The 14,499-nt window shown below is 41.5% G+C and overlaps 1 long non-coding RNA gene across 1 annotated transcript in view; it reads right to left on the bottom strand.

Annotated features, from left to right (window-relative positions):
* Window positions 1–8,751: 8,751 nt before the first annotated feature.
* The window catches only part of LOC118598180, an 8,342-nt gene continuing 2,594 nt past the window's right edge, over window positions 8,752–14,499 (bottom strand). The window contains exons 2-4 of the long non-coding RNA XR_004947300.1: window positions 13,418–13,460; window positions 10,227–10,355; window positions 8,752–9,638 (exon numbers count right to left, since the gene is read on the bottom strand). This is a non-coding gene — a long non-coding RNA (uncharacterized LOC118598180). The remainder of the gene's footprint in view (window positions 9,639–10,226; window positions 10,356–13,417; window positions 13,461–14,499) is intronic.

Genomic DNA, 14,499 nt, shown 5'->3' with positions numbered 1-14,499 from the left:
TTATTTATGGAATGCCCCTTGAGATGCAACATCTTGTTTTCAAGGGGGTCCAAACACAAAACACTAAAAGATGAAAATATACCACAAATATAATCTACTCAGAGCTTATGATCAGTCACTTTGAGCTTTTTTCTCCTTTATTCTCTTTTTTCCTCACGTTTTCAGACCTTGTTTCTTGTTACACTTCAGAGACTTTTAATATTTACTCTTTGTTGCTCATTAATGTATCAACAGAGACTTCATCCATGTGTCCTGTGGTTAGAGGCTAATTAATTGTAACCTGCTTTAATTATTTGGCTGCTTTTTGTTGCTGTCTCTCTGACATACATACCACAGGTTCTGATCTTTATTTCTAAAGATCTAATATAAAATATGGGCTATTTGCATTATTTTTAACGTGTCCCATATATTTATGTAATAGGATTAAACTGACTAAAGCTGAAGATTGGTCTTAAAATATATAGAATTCTATCAGTGATTATTAATGAACCATATACCTTTCATCTAAATGTAAATGTTTAGTGGTACATTTAGCTTTATTTCTGCAAGAAAAGTAACTGCCATGTAAAAAAGAGGTATTGTGTGGCTTTACCATTCTGGGACAAGAAACTTGAAAAGTAAGGAATTGCTTTTTTTTTTTTTTTTCCCTAATCGGTAACAAGTAATCTGTAGAATTTTGTTGTTCCGCCCAATCCAGTTTTTTATTTATTTTTTTTAATCTGAGGTTTGAAACTCACAATACAAAACAAATACAAAATACAATTCTAAAATATTTGTTGATCTAGAGCTTCTCGGTTGTTGACTGTCTGTCTCGAAAGAAAAAAGTTTCAGATTTGACTGTCTTCCATCCAACTTTCTCGTATCTACACCAAATAGCTTAGTCAGAACTGGCCTTATGGGTTGGTACGGGAGCTCAGTGGGTAAAAAATGTGCAACCCTGTAATGGGATGCAGTTGGCCCAAACAAAGTCTCAAGGTTGTAGACCAGTACAACCAACATGTTTTCGCAAACGTTTTCTACCGGTATGCTGAGAGCGACAGGTTGCAGAAAACAGCTATAAAACATAGAGTAAGAGTGAAATTGATAAGATACAGGTGTGTTGTAAAAAAATATTTGTTTGAACCCCTGTGCTTAAGCAGATTTGCCCATTTTTCACTCTCAGTCAGCATGCATCTGTAAATGCAGCTTTACTGACAACCAGAGGGTGGCGTTAGAGCACCTTATGACCTCTTCACCCACACATCTTTACATTAGCTTTAGCTTACAGTGGCTTCTATCTTAAGCAAACTTTACATTTACTGCAACAATCGTAAGTTCTATTTTCAACAACCTTCAAAAGAAACTGCAAGACACAACTGAGGTAAGTTTTAATTTAAAAATATAGATTTTTTTTGTGTAATGCTTGAAGAACCTTGTATTGATGATCTATAAATCTGTCTTTACGGCGACATTGACACAAAAAGTGGGGGTCAAGTCCAAGTTTGGGGTGAAGCTTTTTAAAACGGGGGGGCACCCCCACCCCCATTGATGCACCCCTACCACAGTTTCTGCATGTTTCCCGGTGTTTAAACAGCTGTCTGTGGCCCTAAAGCTGCTACTGAGGCAGTCTGATTGACAAAGGAGAGCAACCATTCACTCTGATGGCTCATCCTCCATAACTGCAGCATATCATTCCTCCAAGTCTCCAATATCTACACGAGGAAAATGTGGAGTCTGCAAAGAAAGAAGAACAAACATATCATCACAGTTATTTATGTATCTAACTAATTGCTGGTGGCTGTCGAGCTTCTTGAAAGAAAAAGGAGGTAAGGGGGAAGTTAATCTTCTCTAGCTTTCATTGTTTGCTGGCCAGACAAAAAAAGGCTGTTGGAGAACCTTTCTAGTATCTAAATTTGCTGGTTTGTGGATATGTTTAAAAAATACTTTTTTACAGGTGAAAGCAAAGTTTTAGTCTACACAAAAAGCTAAACACACAGTTTATATCTCTCCTTCCTTTGAATCCCTTGAGGAGGCACATACCCACTTAGGGTCTAGTAAATGGTGATTGATGATGCATCCCCAAAGTCAGCGTTCCCTCTTTCTGTTCTTTGGAAACAATCTGTTGTCCTCCAACCACTTAAGTCCAGGCCACTTTGTTCTATTAGACCCCCTAATTTCCTTGCATTAGCAGTATGGGAGCCATTAGCTGCTTAAGTGACAGCAGAAAGACAACTTGTCCAAAGATGGAGGGCCTTCGATCTGACCAAAGGTTAAAGGACACTTAGTTTTCAGTTGCCCCCTAAGAGGAGGGGGAATTCATATATACTTGATTGCTCCTTGAAAATGTATCATGTCATTTTAAGGATTTCACAGCAGGTTGAAGGGTTCTATCTCAGAATTTGCAACTGATGCGTTTACCCTTTAATGTTGACGCTTTAGCTCCAGTTTTCCCCAGCATTCTTTACAATTAATGTAACCAGCAGTTTCTAAAGCAGAAAAAAGTTGCCTTGCACTAATATGCATCACTTTTATGCAATCAACGTGAATCAGCTGATTATGTCACAAAGAAAAGCTATGGAAGACTTTACTAATGTAAAGTATCTGTAATAATGATAACATGGGTGCAAAACTGATATCAAAAGTTGATTGTGTTAAAGGTTGTAGTCACGATAGGTCAAACCTGGGTGTGTTATTTAAGTGTCGCCACTGACATTTATGATTTTAAAGGGTTAAATTGCAATTTTTCCAATGTAATGAAACCTAAAATTTTTTATTTTTAGATGGATGTTATAGCAGCAATGACATGAGCCACAATATTTTTTTAAAAAGACAGATTAGCATCTTATTTATAAGGAAAACAACAGAAAATACTGGTACAAATTTGGCCCAAAGTCTTTTTACCTTTGCACTAAATATTTTATATTTGCCAGATTTTAAAGGAAGACATGTAAAGGGTAATCCAATGTCTCCAATGAGAAGTCAGATTAACTATGTAGATTTCTCCATGAAAAGCAGATAATTCCCAGAATATTCACATCCTAATCTGATAGTCATTTTGGTAGTCGGTAGTCATTTTGAGGGGTCTCTTGTCACACGCAAGACGGCGCCGGAATCAATTTATAGCCAAAAGAGGAAATCATAACTTTCGCCGTTTGTGTAAGCGGAAATGTCCTAAACTTTAGAAAACCATTTCAAAATGATATTCCAAAACCTTTTCAGAAGTATCAGTTTTTACACCTTTGAAAGAGAATAAACTGTAACTGTTTCTCTGTGAATCAGTTGATCAGAGCGACTAGAATGCTTGTTTTTTTCTCTGTGAAATAGCTGATCAGAGCCGTAAAATTACATTGTTTTTTTTTTTTTTTTGTCTATGACAGAGAGTGTCACAAAAAAAGCAAAAAGGGTCGTTAAAGAGAGAAAAAAACTGACAAAGGTCAAAAGCTTAAAACAATATATTTGTTGCTGCCGGCTCCAGCAAAGCGAGGGACTTCCGGTTATCTATTTTTGGGCGCCACATTTTTTCTCAGTAGTCAGATTCTCTTGGTCGTTTAACATCTGCTTGAGTGTGAACAATCCTGAAATATTAATCTTTTGTTTTCTGCATTTTTTGACCGAATTTCCCTCCAAAATGAACCCATTAGACAACACCATTCTGACTGTGCCAAATTTTGTGAATAAATGCACGGGGTGCACAGTCACATCAATAAAAAAATATATATATATGTTTTTTTTCGTGGGTGACATGCTGACGAGGAGGGCTCTAGGATGACGTCATGAAATGGGCGGAACCTCAGAGATCAAGTGGTTTTATTTCGAAAAGAGTTCACAAAAATAACTCATATTTCATAATTAACTTGTTTTTAGTGTTCCAAAATTAATATATGAGTATACATATGGAAATAGTTTACTCTAAAAGACTAAGAGAAAAGCATGATAAGGCCCCTTTACGGGAACAAAACACACTTTGACTTCCCTCTGATCCTGTATACGACCCTCTATGGGACCCGACAACCTGAAAAACTTGCAGCACCAGTACAGGTCAACCCCCCTGTCAAGGGGCCTGAACATCTCTCCAGAACAAAATATTTACAGAGTGCAATACAGATTTTTTTTAAGAAAATCAAATTATGAACTAGTATGCAGACCAGTATTTTCCAAATATAGCATTTTTACTCTCTAATTTTTGATTATATGGAGGTTTTTTTTTTGTTGTTTTCTGCACTTTTAAACAGGCTCCATGAGAATTAGTTGTGTTGTTTTCCAACAAAAAAACGCCTAATTACAAGTATCTGCTTCCTTTCTTCTCCTTAGGTTTCCTCTAATTTGATATATTTTTTCACTTAAGTTAAGTATATCCTATTAACTCCTCTTATTTACTGTAAAAATGCACTGAAATAAAAAGCTTTTCTATTGCAAAGTGCCAGTAAAAATAGTCAGTCTTGCCATGAATGGAAGAAACTGAGCAAACTGAGAAAATGAGCATGTCAGTCATAAGTATTACAGCCTTGAAAGGAAAATTGCTTGGCCTTAAATGGGCTGTTGCAAGACAACATGGAAGCAAAAAAAATGATTTTCTGGAACCTCTAAGCACACAGCATGAATTTATTGCACACAGAGTTCAATCTTCATTTCAGGAGTGAAAGAAATAACGTCACGTTAGCATAGAGTGCACGTGGAATGTCCTGGCTTTTTGTCCGCCTCCTTACTTCCCCTGACCTCAGTTTGTGAAGTGAAAGTCTTATTCTTTCATGACAAAACCTGAAAAAAACTCAAGTGATTTTTTGATTTTTGATTTTTTCCTGTACAGGTGCCTGCAAACAATTCCTCATGAATAGTTATCTTCTCTTGCCCACAATCCACTTCCAAAATACAAAGTGGATTAAAAAGTGAGCAAAAAGAAGAGATAAAAGGAAAATGGATCATTGATAGAGACTCGTGCAGACTAACCTAGAAAATCCAGAATAAAATCAGCAATTAAGATACATTTTCAGTCATGTCATGAGGCAGAAAAGAACTGATTGTCAGGTGGGTTCAATGCCCTGTTGCAATAAAGGTACAAAGGTACAATGTTTAACAATAAGGGGGAGCAATACAAATAACTCAATGAGAACAGAAAGCAAATTAATTTTCCGAAAAGGACTGAATAACAGCCTTAGGATCAAAGATGGACAGAAAAACAGACAAAGATAAAGGGGAGGGAATCGTTCATCAGAAAATGTTTGAGTTCAGCAGTGTGAAAACTTAACCTCTATCAATGATTTTCTTTTCTCCCCTCCGTTCATCAATTCAACCGGAGAATGCCCTGACTTATCAAGCAGGAATCCGCAGGGCCCTTTGCCCTAACATTACAGATTTCCTACTGAGAACAAACGAGAAAACTCGATCCTTTGTTTCTGCTCTCGCTGGGCCTACAAATCTTTTTTCTGATTGCTGGATGCAGGCGGGGACGCCAGCATTATTGGGATATTGTATTTCCCCTTTACCAGAAACGCACTGGCTGTTGGTCAAACAAAGACAACTGAACACAGTAGAAAGTTGGGAAGCGAATAGGAAAAGAAGTTCAATCGATCAAGAGTAAATGCCTGTAGAGCGGAAAAGCATGACTGTCCATGCCTCAGTTACTCTTGTTAATGTGATTCTCCATTTTAACAGTAAGTGTTGATTTTGTAAATTCAAGTAGTAAAATTCTTGTTTTACAATCTTTCATTACTGTTATTAAAGATCATGGTCAGGAGACAGGTCATAAAAACTTAAAAGTCAGTGTCTCTGAAACCAAACGCTCCATCATTCCAACACAATCTCACTCCTAAGCCGTCACATTTTGACGTTTGATTAAGAACCCCTCCGTGTCCCTTTTTGATGTTTTAGGTGTCCCAAAGTCATAGTTTTTCTAAGTATTGGATGTTCCCATTAAATCCCAAGTCCTCAACCTCCGGGCCGCAAACTAGAACCGGTCCAGTACCGCGATGCGGAGCGCACCGGTACCTAAACTTGGTACCGGTACCAGTACACTAACCCTAAACTGACACCAGACCAAATGCGGTACTGAACCCAAACCGGTACCAGACGCGGTACCGGGCGCATACCGGAGGCAAACCAGTACTGGGTTATGGTTAGGGTACCAGTACTGGGTTAGGGCACTGGGTATTGGACGCGTTGTAAGCACCAATGTGCACCCGGTACCGCATTCGGGTAAAGCATCCGGTACAGCCTCTGGTATCAAGGGTTGCGGACCTTTGATTTTACCAACAGCCAGCATGTAAAAAAACAACAAGTTAGGAACACCCAAAACACCAAAAAGTGATGCAGGAGAGGCTTTAACCAAAGGTCAATATGTGACGACTTGTGGATTAAAATGTGTTGATGACTCAAACACACTGGATCACTTTTGGCATTATAGTGCTGCTGGTGCCTATCCCAGCTACTGCTAAGCCGAGGTACACCCCAGACAGGTCACCATTCTGTCGCAAGGCTACACAACCACACACTTACATTTACACCAAGAGAAAATTTAGTGAGATCAATCAACCTATGAAGCTTTTTTTTGGACTGAGGGAGAAAGTCAGAGTGCTCATAGGAAATCCACACATGCATGCAAGGAACATGTAGACTAAATACAGACAGACCCCAGCCAGAGTTTTGAACCAAGGCCTTCTTGTCGTGTGGCAAGAGTGCTAACCACTCACATGCAGCCACGGTGTCACACCCTCATCAATCAAAAAGTTTAAAACATCTAACATAGATCTCTGAGCCTTTAAATCAGGGGTCCTACATGGTGAATGGGGTCTTTCTACCTTCCTCAAAGGCCCAAAGTGCTTTAAAGTCACTGTCCCATTCACCCGTTCACACACATTCACACACTGATGGCAGCTCCGCTGCCAAACACTGGCGCCAACCTTCCACCTGAGGCAATTTGGGGTTCAATGTCTTGCCCAAAGACACTGACACATGGGCGGGTAAGGTGGGAATCAAACCCACAAGCTTCCACCCTACCACTGTACCACAGCCGTTCATACATGTTTTCCAAGCTTCTTATTAGCTAAACACACCTGATCCAGGTAATCAGCAGCAGATAAGGCAGGATTTCTGTAAAGATAGCAAGAGGCTTGCCCTTGAGTCCTGGATTTTGGCTCCCCTGCTTTAAATGGTCTCTTAGGCAATGAAATCATGAGAACTTGACAGAAGTGTAGACAATAGTCATCAACTGCCTTCACATAGAGAGCAAGCCTTCCTAAAATACCTGGGTGTTCACAAAGTGCCGTCTTCAAAAATATCAACAGGTAGGACATCAATCCCATGGATGATGATGTCCATAGGATTGATCTCCTACCTTTAGAGGGCACTCAAACAAAATACAGTCAAAAAGAAGTGGACTGATGCCCAAGTTTTGGTGTCAAGAGCCACCACACACCAACCAAAACCAGGTGCATGGTGATATGTGGTACACCTGCAGGATGCCCACACAGAGTACCCTCTGATTGTCTTAAAATTTCAAACAGGCAGCACTGCAAGGAGCCCGCATATAACACGTGAACAGCACTAATGAGTTCTTTGCGAAGTGCATTAAATTTGAGGACAGAGGGTCCAAACAAAAGGGAGAATCCATACTATCTGCCTAAGTCTCACCTATTTTACCCTTACTTGGATAAGGATTTACTACAAACTGTCATCTGTAGCATGCACGTAGGAAAAAAAAGCGCAAGAACAGTTTCACTTTACAGGCTCACCAAGCGGTCAACCACGACCTTGCTATTTTGGGTGAGCTACCTGTGTTTCCAATGGCTTGATACCTCAGGACTGGAAATCAGGGTCTTCAATGATCTGCAGTGTGGATCCTTGGGCATGACCAGGCAAAGGCCCCACTGCTAACTATGTTGCCACAAGAGAGCCCAAGCTTGGGTCTTCTTTTACCAGTTCCCATTACGGATAAAATACAGGGAGTGTGACTGCTGTCCTCACTGTTGCCATGAGGAGATCTGGGTCAATTTCCACGTTGTGCTTTCAAAAGAATAAAGATATTCAAACTACTATCACTATTTGACAATTTATAATGGAGCAGTAGTGGTTCTGGTGGTTGAGCAGGTCGGCCAACTATTAAAGGGTCATAGGTTCGAACCCCACTCCCCCCAGCCACAGTTGTTGTGTCCTTGAGCAAGATACCTCTCCCCCCCTTTGCATGTGAATGTACCAGTGATGGTCAGAGGGACTGTACTGGCAGACATCCCTCTGTCAGTCTGCCCCGGGGCAGCTGTGCTTACATCATAAGTATGAATGAAGATTGAATGAATAATGGATGCACATTATAAGCGCTTTGAGTATCAAGAAAAGCACATAAAAATCCATCAATTATTATTATTTTTATCGATTATTATTATAATCTAACATATTCCACAAAAGCAGTTTTGCACCAACATGCAACAACCTCCGTCCATTTTCATTAGCTCATCCGGGACCAGACAGGAGTCTAAGTAAAGATGCAAGGACTGCCCTTTCCCCGAGGCGTTCCAAGACCAACCAAGAGGGATGCATCTAGGAGGCATCCAGACCAGATGTCCGAGCCACCTAACTGGCTCCTCTCAATGTAGAGAAGCAGTTGCTCTACTCTGAACTCTATCCAGCTGACTGAGCTTCTCACCCCGTCTCTAAGGGAGTACTCAGCCACCCAAGGGTGGAAGTTCATTTCACCCACTTGTATTTGTGACCTTGCTCTTTTGATCACGACCCAGACAAAGCTCATGAGCATAGATGAGTACTGGAATGAAGATCAGCCAATAAACTGAAAGCTTTAACTTCTGGCTTATCACTGTTTTCAACAAGGACAACACACATTGTTGAAGAAAAAGGCAGACAAAGGTATAGCAGAAGTGAGTCGAGATGAAAAGCAAAAACCAAATACTACCAATAATCTGGACTCACAAGTTCTGCATAAAGCTGCTGGGATCATCACTGAACTTAAAGAAAACATGTCGTTTAAGAGCTGAGCTGGATATGAAGGACGGTCTGCTCTCTAAGTTTATGTACGTCTCCTTTGCACAGTCGAAAAGGTTTACCTTGCTTAAAGCTGCGTTCCAGGACACAGTGTCATGGGATCCTTCCACCTGTGCACGGCCTTCTTCATTCTTCACTCCTAAAGACAAATCGTTGGATGAAGAAGAGGTTGTCCGAAGGCCCAGGGGGAGATTTGACGAGACTCAAAAGCCTCCTCTCCTGTGTCTCTTGAACCACTTTGCAAGTCTGGCTGCCAATACTCTGGCTCCTTCCGCAGCGGCCATAACAGACTTTACCAGAATTCGATTTCCCTGCTCTTCAGAGAGATCCCACTGGGATCCCCGTGAAATACAGAAGGACCTTAGCAGGCACCATTTCGACTTGGGTCCTGAGGATCAGCTCATACGGATCAGACGAGCGTCACCGGCTGGAACTCCCCATGTCCTACTGGCTAGCGACAACATCTTCTTCCCGACGCCGGATCCTGAAGGAGGCCATCTGCTGCCACTCCAGCGGTGCCCGCACCTCGCTGCCATCGCAGACAAACCATCGGCTGCAAGGTGAAGTTCCGCCGTCACACTACCATGCCTGTCAGCGCTTCACCTGCACCCACGTCTCCTCTTCCCCTGACGACGGCAACAATTGGAGATTCCAGGTTCTCTGTCCAGAGCCTGTTCAAAAGATCAGTAAACAGGTGAGAGTAACTGTGCTGATGACGTATCAGCTTCGTATACATGGAGACAGGGCAAAATCTTGACATGAACAAATAGGAAATTAGAGTTAAGAGTATATTTTACTTAACTCCAGGTGGAAAAACCTATACCAGAAAATGTGAAAATCAGCATAGCAAAATTCACAGAGCACAGTGCAAAGGAGATGAAGCCACAAGAACAAAATGCAAAATATACTCCCACATTAAGCACTGACACAACTAAACTTACATTTGGCAGAAAAAAAATAACTTTTTCCTCCAACAAACAAGTGACAGACAGCTCTGTTCCATTCCATAGAGAATCCCAGGTTAATGGGTAGAACCCTGTAGGACAGGGGTCACCAACCCTGTTCCTTGAGGGCTACCACCCTGCTTGCTTTGCAGCTAATCCTGCTTCACTAGATGCTGATTAACTGGATTGATCACCCCAATTTCTGTTTGACTGATCCAGGTGAGCAGCAATTACTGCAGCAGGGTGTGAGGATTCATGACCGCATCCTCCCTAAACTGAAGTGAAAGCTGATCTTGTGACATTTTGTTTTCTTACCATTAATTCTTCTCTATTGAGTTGTCCACCAGAGGGGATTGTTTCTGTGAAGCGCGCCATGAAGGCCTCCCTGGGACTCCAGTTGTGGTACATCCTACCATCAACCAGCTTGCCTGGATGAACCACCAGCTGAAACAGAGAGATGGGTGTTGGTGTCTTGTCTTTTGTTTTGATGCTAATTGTTGTTATTCATTTTGTTTCTTATTAGTTACTAGTTTTCTTAGTCACTGTATGCATTGTTAAACATTTCAATTTATCTATTCTGTTTTTACACTTGTTAAAATTTAGTTGGGCACTCCCCCCTACTACTTAGTTTATAATAAGGTTCAAATTCAATATATGTGGTGTTTAGTGTGAAGGATTTTTGGTTGAGGAGAAGAGTAGGAGTTCATTTGTGTACTTCTGTGCTGGGCTGCCATGTCCTTCTGTCTGCTCTTGAAAGAAAAAAAAATGAATAAAAAGATTAGAGATCTTTTGATCCATCATCAGCTTATCACACATTTTGAGGGTCCATCTTCAGCCAACCTTCACACAGGGTTAGCAAAACAAGCAGGGTTTTAGCCCTCAAGGAACAAGGTTGGTGACCCTTGCTATTAGAGAAGCCACAGTCAAATAAAACAAAGAAATGAGAAAGAACACTCCTTGTCCCAAGGAGTGTGTTGTAAATGATCTCCAGAGCCACCTGTGCCTCTGCTCTCAGAGGGATGCAAATACAAAGTGTGATGATGTGGAAGACCTCACGTGGAGTGTAATAGGGCCGAATGCTCACGGCTAGTACCTCCAGATTTTGATTGCAAAACACCTTTTTGACAGACAAATGGTTTGGGTAACACCATCATCTATAGGCGTACAGGATAAAGCCACCACCTTTGCTCTTCCCGTTGATGTTTGGGTCGCACTCCATGCTCATGGTGGTAAAGCCGGGCAAATTCATATTAGCGGATGGGATGATGGTTTGAAATGCCGCAGTTTAGCTGCCTTAGCCTTTAGCTGCACCTTGGCTCAGCCCCCCGGTATTTCTCTGATGGTATGACTTGACGGAGTCCAGAATATTTGTGTTTCTTGACCGCCATTATTTATTGTCGTGAATATACAAGTCTACAAACGTTGGCTTTCACTAGTGCAACAAGAGATTAAGTCTCAAAGACTGAAAGAAAAACTTGGGAACATTCACACACCACAGAGCAACACACATGCAGACTCGCTCGCGCAGGCACAGAAGGATGGGATTTACCAGATAGTTATAGGCATGCTCAACCTACAACCTGGGTTAGTTGGACAGACCATGTAGTGGGGTTTCTTAATAACATGGCATGCAGAGCAGTCTCTAGGTACTGCTTACATCACCTGGCTGTTAGTCTGAAGGTGGAAGCCAGTGCTCAGACTGACCCTAACACCCAAAAGCCTGCAGAATTCTCTTCAGAAGCTTGAGACAAGCTGAGACCCTGGGTCAAATACTATGTCCCTGCCTTTAGGCCAAAGAGAATTCTGGACACCACCACATCCAGCTCCCTAGCTGAAGGAGGCTCTGCAGAAGAAGAGCAGGTAGTCTTGTAATGAAGTCCATGACTATGTGCGACCACGGCCAAGAAGGTACAGGTAAAGGTCCCAGAGGACCTGTTGGCAGTCTTCATGGCACCTTTTCTGTGGCACATACAGCGCAACAATAAATAAAGGTCCTAATTCTGGAAGGCAGAGAAAGCCACCAAAATTGAGTGCCATCAGAAATGCAGTCTTAGTAACGTCAGGGCGGGACGCTAATTGAAATAAGCACCCAAGAAGAAAAACTGGAAGGAAATAACAGACAGCCAGGAAGACATCCAGCAGGAACAGCAGAATTATCATATGATTCAAACGTCCAGTGTGAAGTACCCAAGACAATAGAGTGTGGAATGAAAAGACCACAAGCTTTATCCAGCAACTCCTAGTTCTGGTATGGGAAAGCTCATCAGGCTTAATTACTATCAGGTCAATAAGACATGAACCTGTCGAGAGTTGAGTGTTTTGTCGGTTCGAATGTACTTCAAGTTCTTGTAGTCAGTCTACACAAGGAAAGGATGTTCATACCCCACCAGATAATGACACCACTCCTTGAGAGCCAACTTTATCACCATCTTTACAAAAGAGGTTGGCAATGCCTGTTAGGAACTGGTGGTAGTGAACCCAAAATGCAGCACAACGGTGAGATAGAGGGTAGGTGGTACATTGTGATGTTGTTAGGGAAGAGCGGTGGTTCTGGATGGTAGTTCTTAGGATGGCTGCAGGTCAATGACATCGAGGCGAAATCCTGGTGAACTGGAGTGGTACAGACAAACTGACTTTGGCTGGCACATGTGGATGCCCTTATAACAGGTCATCTGATGAGGAGATGAAGAGCAGGTGTGCAGCATCAAATCTTCAGGCAAGTGGCTCCTTGACAACACCAAGAGAGATGTGGTGTTGTTTTCTGCCTATAGGAACCAGCCAATCCAGAACTGCCCGAATCTTGGTGTCATCCATCTAAATAGCACCTGGAAACCTTTGAAAACTAGATGTGTTAGTCAAACCTAAGGGCATGGTCTAGTATGCACATCAAGTTGTAAGCTTGAAAAAAGCTTACCACCTTGAAAACATTCAAGCATCTTTTAGCAAATCAAAAGCCATCTGCATTATTGGAAAGGGGGTAAGTATTGTACACTGTAATAGTGTTCAATCCCGTGTAGTCAAAGAAGGAGCGTAATCCGCTATCACATTTCCGATAAAGAAAAACCCCACACCAACTGGAGGAGGGTCAGATGAGGGCAGTCTGCTGACTCTCCACCGCTCCATGACATCTTGCTCAAAGGAGAACTGTAGATATATATGTCCTCTTGGTGGTTGAGTCCCTGGGAATATATACATTTCACAGTCGTATTGGCCTGGAGATGTTTGCCCCGATCTGAGACAGCACTCTTCTTGAGACCCAGTCAATGTGTCGTGAGTATTTGAAGAGTTTGAAAAAAAACCTAAAATAATGAAAGGTCTTATAACCTTTACAATAAGACAGGACATGGGTGCAGAGTGATTGAGTAAGAAATTTGACAGGTATGTTTAGTTTATTCACCACCTCCTGGGAGATAAGGTCATAATCACATCCAGAGTCTACAAGAGTCTAAATATCATCTTGCGCCTAATCAGGGCTAGAGAGTGAAGTAGGTGAAAAAATTACTCACCACATGCCCTCTTGGGGTTTCCTGGAAGGTCTCTGTGGATTTACTACAGGCAGCCAGAAAAGTATGTCAGTATTTCGTGCATCTCCCATCACTCCACAGCTGAATTCCAACTTGAAATTCAAGAAAACAACCCTCTGCATTTATCCGGACTTGGGACCGGCGCATGAAAGCACAACAGACTGTGGTTCCATGTGGTTGCATTACTAATTTTTTTTTTTTTTTTGCTAATTTAACAGTTTAAATAAGTTTGCTTTTTCACTCAAAGCTAATAACGTTTTTCCTACCATCAAAAATCCCCTTTTCACAGGAGACTAATGGCGTTTTTCCTACCATCAAATAAGTCCCTTTTTTATCGGAGACTTATAACGTTTTTCCTACCATCCCACCATCACATGGTGGTAACTCAATACATTTATGCATGTAGACATGGTCAGGACAAACCTACTGCGGTAAAAACTCAATCTCGTTAAAGGGACCAGTGAGTCTAGATGGGTAGAACATGCTAACTTTGCACAGACAAAATGGTAAATGGAGTATACTTGTATAGTGCTTTCTACCCTCCTTCGAGGGCCCAAAGCGCTTCACAGTCACAGACTCATTCACCCATACACACACACATTCACACACTGGTGGTGGCTCCGCTGCCGAACACTGACACCAACCTCCCATCAGAGGCAATTTGGGGTTCAGTGTGTCCCTATGACATCGACAGATGGGCCGGCAAGGCGGGAATCAAACCCACAATCCTCCAATCAGGAGTCGACCACCTTACCGCCGTGCTACTGCCTAAAATATATCTTTCTTCTCCCATTAAACTAATAGCGTTTGTCCTACCACCAAATGAGCCCCCTTTTTACATGAGACTATTAACGTTTATCCTACTGTCACATAAGTTATCCTTTTTCGCAAAAAAGTTAGAATGTTTATCCTACCTTGAAATAAGTTTTACTTTTTCACATAAAACTTATGACGTTTATCCTACTGTCCTATGGTTTAAGTTAACTACATCTTTTTAACTAAATTTAAACCTACAGTTTTGGACTGCTAAGTTGTTGTTGTTTTTTTTTTTTTTTTTTTTTTTT

Source organism: Oryzias melastigma, linkage group LG24 (assembly GCF_002922805.2).
Source record: "Oryzias melastigma strain HK-1 linkage group LG24, ASM292280v2, whole genome shotgun sequence".
Classification (NCBI taxonomy): Eukaryota; Metazoa; Chordata; class Actinopteri; order Beloniformes; family Adrianichthyidae; genus Oryzias; species Oryzias melastigma.
This window is presented reverse-complemented; position numbering and strand designations above follow the sequence as displayed.